This window comes from Mus musculus, chromosome 3 (genome assembly GCF_000001635.26).
Source record: "Mus musculus strain C57BL/6J chromosome 3, GRCm38.p6 C57BL/6J".
Taxonomy (NCBI): Eukaryota; Metazoa; Chordata; class Mammalia; order Rodentia; family Muridae; genus Mus; species Mus musculus.
Genome location: NC_000069.6, coordinates 138010887 through 138016886, shown reverse-complemented (window position 1 = coordinate 138016886; position 6000 = coordinate 138010887). Strand labels below are relative to the sequence as shown.

General features: G+C 44.4%; 1 long non-coding RNA gene across 3 annotated transcripts in view; it reads right to left on the bottom strand.

Annotated features, from left to right (window-relative positions):
- Positions 1-561: 561 nt before the first annotated feature.
- Positions 562-6000, bottom strand: part of Gm19708 — a 72563-nt gene continuing 67124 nt past the window's right edge. For all 3 annotated transcript variants that reach the window (XR_867665.2, XR_003954566.1, XR_001784009.2), the window contains 2 exons: positions 3099-3214; positions 562-1054 (listed from right to left, as the gene is read on the bottom strand). This is a non-coding gene — a long non-coding RNA (predicted gene, 19708). The remainder of the gene's footprint in view (positions 1055-3098; positions 3215-6000) is intronic.

Below are 6000 nucleotides of genomic sequence, written 5' to 3'. Positions count from 1 at the left end.
CTGCAGCCGTGATGATCCACACGGGGGTGAGAACTAATCTCAAGACCGGAGGGGTTTTCAGGGAAATGGATTTTTTTTTAATGTCATTTTTCAGCTAGGGATATAAAGTAATGGTGTAGGGTGTCAGCCAATTAAAAAAGATCTTCCAAATTAGAATCAAACAAAATGCTTTCCAAAAAAGCCAGGGGTTGTGGGTATGGAAATCACGACCGGCAGCCATCAGGCGTAAAGTTGGAGGTAAACCGAGAATCTCCTTCCCTGCTTCTCTCAGATTTCACTGCCTAGAAAAGCAAATGTCAGGCTGCTTGGTCCAGACATAGCTTCTCTAGTTCACAGGACTGGACCTTTCAGGGAATCATTCCACTGCTGACAGAGGTGAAGGACATGCTTCGCTAAATTTGTAGAAAGACACCTACCTCGATGTCACATTCAATCTTCCTAGAGAACAATTTAAAAATATGAATTCAAGGGGCTGGAGAGATGACTCAGCAGTTAAGAGCACTGGCTGCTCTTCCAGAGGGCCTGGGTTCAATTCCCAGCACCTACATGGCAGCTCACAACTGTCTGTAACTCCCGTTCCAGGGGATGTGATGTCCACATACAGACATATATGCAGGCCTAGCTCCATGCGTATTAAAATAAATGAGTCTTTAAAAAATATAAATTCAAAGTGTTTAAGTGTACCTATCTTGAAAAATAGTGTATCTTGAAAGTTAAGGGTAAAAACTCAGCTGATCTGTAGCAAAATGCATCTATTTGGACCAGCAAGATAGCCCGGTGGGTCAAAGCATTTGCCTCACAGCCCTGAAAACCTGAGCTTGGTCTCTGGAACCCAAACCTACTTAATACTTAGTATTGATAAGCTTCATAGTTTCAATCCATTGAGTTTAGTTCAACAAAGTAAGTGCTTGCGTCCAGCAGAAGCAAAGCAAGTGACGGTTCCAATACACAATGGTCACTTGTCGTGGGAGTGCTCTGGGATGGCCCGTGGCAGAGGGTACTGTAGCAACATGGAGAGCAATCTTGAGGAGACTTGGAGGAAGCATCGGCAACTCTAAAATAAGAAATACGAGCATAAAATCATCAGGCCAGGAAAGAGTTTAGGGATCTGAATTCCAACCAAACAGTTTCTCCTGACATATAAACTATCATTTACTGCAGGATCCTTTTGGCATAGCAAATAGCACTGTCATTTACACTTGAAAACCATGCAATCAAGTTACCAAAAATGTCATAGTTTTTAAAATAAGTGTGTGAGTTTATGATTTTGTCCTAGGCTGCGCACAGCCCCATGCAGCCAATGGGCCACAGATTGGACATACCTGCCAGAGGATGCCTACAGGTGAGGCCAGAAAAACTTTCACTTAACCATGCAACATTATTAGATCCAGCCATGTTAGTCCGTAGACATAGCTGTCTTCTATCGCTCTACACAGTGGAGTTAACTGTGGACAATTTGGTATTGATTCCAAGGGTAAGATACCTGCTCTTCATCTGTCTTGGATGGAGAATGAAGGACCACAGTTGAGTGACTGAGGTGATGGTCTGAGTGTCTAGCTCTGATTTGTAGATATTTTCCTCCTAAGTTGAGAGGACAGTGTAACCCCCACTTTCTGTCTCTGCTTTTCTCCTAAGAATAGCCTAGATTCATAACAATGGAGGCCTGAGTTTAGGGTATGGGACTAAGCATAGGAGAGAATAGAAGAGAACGTGAAATCACTAGATGTGATCTGTTAGACCTGGTAACTATCTCAGTGAAGAAGAAATGAGGAGCTAGCCCTCTGCTGGGGTTTGTTTAACCAGTGGGAACTGGAGTCATTGGCTCAGATGGAAAAAGAAAGATAGGTCAGGCTTTGGAGGGAATGTGCTGAGCTATGACCTGGACACGTTGATTCCAGGAATATCTAAACAGAGAGAGCAATAAGGAAGCCAGATAGGAGGGGCTACAACAGGGAGGATCTTGTGTAGGAGACTCACATCATGTTATCAGGGTGTGATAACGGGCAGAGGAAGCAGTGGGAGGTCAAAAGAACAAGGGTGGTTGGTGCCACTTGGAAACACATGGTTCTCAAGGAGACACTGCAGAGCAGCAATTTCATCATGAGTGATTCAGTTGAAACTTACCAAACAATCTTAACCCATAAGTACAACTGTGGAGCACTGCTCTGACCAGAAGTGAGGTGAGGACTATGCCTCCTGCTTATTCCCTTGCCTGTTCTCTCCAGGACACTCCAGAATCTCTGAGAAATAGTAGGGGGAAATTATCTAGACTAGGAAACTAGAAAACCACCTTTCCCAGACCAAATTCACTCACCACTGAAAGACTTCAAGAGGAGCCCCTCGCTCAGGCCTTGGGACAATAGCGGACACTCAAGAAATCACGAGAGACCAAGCTTGATGCAAACTGCATGAGGCTTTATGGGGGGGGGAGCCAGAGCTCTGGGGATGACTCATATCCCACGCAGGGGTAGAGGAGTCGACCTCAAAGGGAAAGAGGTCCCAGTTTTTATAGGCCCTCAGGGGGGGAAGGAGAAAGGGGGAGTAGGGGATTTCCAGATCTAAACAATGTCTATTCTAAAATGATTGATTCCTCAAGAAATGGGTATGGGAGGGAAACAAGGAAGGAGTCTAATGAAGGTGCAGCAACTCCGGATTGGCTCCGACTGTGGTTGCTGGGGAGATTTTCCGACTCTTTCCCAGCAACCAATATAGCAACCAATATCACAAACACCTGGCAGTGAGGTGCAGCAATGGGCACACACCTGGTCAGAACATTGGCAGACACATAAGTTTGAGGAGCGGCCAGAGCATTGTGCACCTCTATTTTTCTAAATCAGTGAAGCTAGTTCTACTAACAATGAAATCTATTTTGCCAATTTCAGGGCTTCAGTGACCTTTTACATTCTGTCAGGATCTTTCACCACCTCTTTATAAGTAAAGGCTATGGGAACACAGACATGTGTTTTTTACTTATCTCTGTTTTCACTCTGTCATGGCAAGGTAGACTTGTGACAGGGACTGTGCAAGCCACAGATGTGAAATATGTACTCTTTGGTCCTTAACCCAGGAAAGATCACCAAGTCTTGATCCAGACTCACCTATCACTGCTCCTTCCTGAGTGTGGATCAAAACATGAGCTCTCAGTTGCTCCTCTAGCCATGTGTCACCCTGCTGTCATTTCTGCTCTTCCATCATGGACTCTCATCCTCTGCAACTGTAAAGAAACCCTGCATTGTGTAAGTTGCCTTGGTCATGATGTTTGTCACAGCAACAGAAAAGTAGCCAACACAGAACTTGGTACCAGGAAGCAAACTACAACCATGTGTTGCTTTTTGGAGGATTATGTGGGGCATTCAGACTTTAGACTAGAAAAGCATCTGAATGCTGTAAACAGAGGTCATCCTAGTGGGAACTTGGAAGATGGGTTTCTGGAGGGAACACTGTCAGCGACTAGTCTGGAGACCACTCTTGTGATGATTTTGATCAGGAATGTGGCTGTTTTCTGGTCTTGTCCTGAGAACTTACCTGAGGCCAATTTTAAAGTCATGGGCTAATTACTTCTTTGGCAGAAATTTCAAGACAGACTAATACCAACTCCATCGTGATATGATTAACTATTACTCTTATGATGGTCTATAATGAGAAAAGTGGGGCCAAAAAAATATGAAATAGACAGTCTGGAGAGAAAAATCAGATCAGGAAACTTAAAGCTGGAGCCAGGGCTTGTTCTGAAAGAGATAAGGAGATTACGGATCTGGATTGTAATGGAGGGAGTGGTCCTCTCAGGCAAGGCCCTACCCAGCCTAAGGTCCCAGCTTTCAAAAAGAAAAGCATGAGAGAATCAGACTAAGAGAGAGAGAGAGAGAGAGAGAGAGAGAGAGAGAGGAAGAAGAAGAAGGAGGAGGAGGAGGAGGAGGAAGAGGAGGAGAAGAAGAAGAAGAAAGAAAGAAAGAAAGAAAGAAAGAAAGAAAGAAAGAAAGAAAGAACCAACCAATTAACAAACAAAAACAATAAATGAAAGGTGCCACAAGGTTTATCCCAAGAAGGCACCAAACTTTGCAGTGGCTCTAGCTTTGAAGTTGTGAAATCTTCCTCCACAGTTACAGAGAACTGCTGAGCCCAGAGCAGTCCGAACATGAAGGCTCTTGGAGCTCAAGAGGCCTTGAGACCCCCAAAGTAAAACCTGGGTTGCATCCGAGACCCCAAGATGTTAGAGGTGCCAGAGCCTTGAGATATTTGCCAAGGAGAGCTGCTTACAAAGAATGGAACCTTTGCAAAAGGAAACCGTTCTTTGCAGACAGCTGGAGAGGTGGAGCTTTCTGACGTCAGAAATGAATGTTTACCCTGCTGATTTTCAGTCTTGTTCAGGTCCGGTATTTCCTAAGTTCCCCATTCCTTTCTTTTGGAATGGTAATATATACTCTGTGTGATTGTGTATTGGAAGTATATGCTCTGCTTTTTCATTTAACAGGAGGTTATAATTAAGAGATTGCCTTGAGTCTCAGAAGAGACTTTGGACTTTTAAACTGGGCTGAGTTTGTCAAAAACTATGGGGACTTTTCAAGTTGGATTAAGTGTAATTTGCATTGTGGTGCTTGGTAGTGTTTTGAACTTCTAGAGTGAACTCAGAAGACTCTGGTAGCTTAGACATCTTTTATTACTCTCACATTCTCTAGGGCAGCCAGGAGACAAATATCCACACCACACCCACAAGCTGGAGCAATTTTAACACAACCCATTCAAAGCAGAAAGGAACAGGTCTGGTGTGCGAGGCTGGGTCAAGTAACTTCTACTGGAAGTTTAGCAAGCCTGACCTTCCTTCTCCATTCCATCCTACTCAAAGGAGGAAAGTGGATAAAGAACCCCCATTCCTTTCAGCACTCACTCTTAGACTTTGCAAGGACAAGGCACATTCCAGTGACTGCCTCAGACCCTTCCTCAGGAATGATTCCCACAGCAAGCCTTAAAAGAAATCCAGGAGACTCTTGGCATAGAGTGCAATCTAATGAAGAGTGTCCAATCTATCACCTTTGTCCTGCTTTATTGGGAAGTGGTAATACAGGTTGGGGTGGCAGAGACCTAGGAGGCCATCTCAGAACTCTTGTTGCTCCCAGGATCCCTTGTGGTGCTACTATAAATAGATGTATTAAATGAAACCACATGTGGAAAGCCCTGAGCCTGCACCCAGCAGGTGGCAAGCACTTGTCAATCAGCCATGATCTTATGTCTTCCTTGCTGTGTTTTCTCAGTCCACAGCCAGAGGATGTTAGCCACCTAGAATGAACATCAACAGCATCCTTCAGTTTCCATTACTCCATCAGATGCTTGCTTCTTAAACATCATTCTGAGGCCCTCGGGTCTCTCAGTTGTCCTTTGTCTGGCTCCATTGCCAGCTTGGCACTTGGCATATTCAGGTCATAGGCAGCCATAAGCATAAAAGCATCTATATTAAACTCATGACAAGGTGTAAAAATCATGGACATCAAAATGAAGTCATTTGTGCCATCTCTACTTTTAAAAAGGAAGTCGAACTGGACGTTGGGAAATGTTCTTACATACAGTTACCTGATAATAGCTATCACAAAAGATTCTGCCAAGCTTGCAGAGAGGTCCCCTCAACCTTGTACCAGAAGTAGTTCTACAAGCTAATTTACCCAGCAACGGCCTGTTCATCCTCCAATGGACACTGCTTTTGTTACTGATCGTGGAACAAAGAAACAAACAAATAAAAAACATTGTTTCAATGTTGTCCCATGGGGCTTGGAGATGTCTCATCATGAGTACCAGACCAAGCTCAGTACCAAGATAGGCTCATCAATGAGCTGTGTTTGACTGGGAGCACTTGCCTTAATAAATGAAGCGGAAAAGTGATCAAGACAGATTCCCAAGATCAAGCTCGAGCCTCTGCATATACACCCACACTGATGCGAGCACAGTAATTCAAATCCATGGACATAGACACCATACACCCCCGAGCCCCACGCAAGTGCGAGGGCACGC